A 1,432-nucleotide genomic window follows, 5' to 3' on the forward strand; every position below is an offset into this window, starting at 1 on the left:
CGACAACAAATGTCAGATTGTGGTGGCTTTAGTAGTATGGTGGTGGAAAAATCGCCTCGTTGTTAAGTAATGGTTTACATGAGATTTGTGAATTAAATAACGTATGACTTGAATGACATACGTTTGGGCTAAAATATCCTGAAGTAGGGTACTCCAGAAAACACTGACGGAAAAGCTATCGCAACACCAAAAAATAATTAATGCAGAGTAATGAAATTTTGGCCAACGGCCTTGCCGCAGTGGTAACACCGGTTCCCGTCAGATCACCGAAGTTAAGCGCTGTCGGGCTGGGCTAGCACTTGGATGGGTGACCATCCGGTCTGCCGAGCGCTGTTGGCAAGCGGGGTGGACTCAGCCCTTGTGAGGCAAACTGAGGAGCTACTTGATTGAGAAGTAGCGGCTCCGGTCTCGGAAACTGACCTACGGCCGGGAGAGCGGTGTGCTGACCACATGCCCCTCCGTATCCGCATCCAGTGACGCTGAGGTTGACACGGCGGCCAGTCGGTACCTTTGGACCTTCATGACCTGTGCGGGAGGAGTTAATGAAATTTTGGGAATACGTTTGTCTAGGTAACATATTTAAGTGAATAACGTCGCAAGTTCACAGGTTAATGTAAGCGCGGGATACGCTATTGTAAATTTGATTGCTGGTACGTTAAAAACCGGTGTAACCTCCAGAATGTTGAATGCAAGCATGCAAACGTGCATGCACTGTGCTGTACCGGTGTCGGATGTCAGTTTGCGGCATGGAGGTCCATGGGTGTTGCACTTGGTCAGACAATACAGGGAGGGTTAATGCTGTTGTTGATGGCTCTGGAGTTGTCGTCCGATGATGTCCAATATGTGCTCGATTCGAGACTGATCTGATGATCGAGCAGACCAGGGCAACATGTACACACTTTGTATAACATGTTGTGTTTCAACGGCGGCATATGGGCGAGGGTTATCCCGTTAGAAAACACCCCCTGGAATGCCATTCATGAATGGCAGCACAACAGGCCGAATCATTATATTGACGTACAACTTTGTAGTCTGGGCCGGCCGGTGTGGCCGTGCGGTTAAAGGCGATTCAGTCTGGAACCGCGTGACCGCTACGGTCGCAGGTTCGAATCCTGCCTCGGGCATGGATGTGTGTGATGTCCTTAGGTTAGTTAGGTTTAATTAGTTCTAAGTTCTAGGCGACTGATGACCTCAGAAGTTAAGTCGCGTAGTGCTCAGAGCCATTTGTAGTCTGGGTGCGTGGGATAACCACGAGAGTGCTCCTGCTGCCATAAGAAATTGCACCCCAGACCATAACATCAGGAGTAGTTCCAGAGTGTTTAGGCTGCAAACAAGTTGGTTGCAGGCTCTCACATGGCCTCCTCCTAACCAAAACACGGCCATCATTGGCACCGAGGCAGAATCAGCGTTCATCAGAAAACACAACAGACCT

The 1,432-nt window shown here is 49.4% G+C and overlaps 1 pseudogene; it reads left to right on the top strand.

Moving 5' to 3' along the window:
- Positions 1-221: 221 nt before the first annotated feature.
- LOC126185449 (5S ribosomal RNA) lies at positions 222-339 on the top strand (annotated as a pseudogene).
- The last annotated feature ends 1,093 nt before the right edge of the window (positions 340-1,432 follow it).

The sequence above is a fragment of the Schistocerca cancellata genome, chromosome 4 (genome assembly GCF_023864275.1).
Source record: "Schistocerca cancellata isolate TAMUIC-IGC-003103 chromosome 4, iqSchCanc2.1, whole genome shotgun sequence".
In the NCBI taxonomy this organism is placed as follows: Eukaryota; Metazoa; Arthropoda; class Insecta; order Orthoptera; family Acrididae; genus Schistocerca; species Schistocerca cancellata.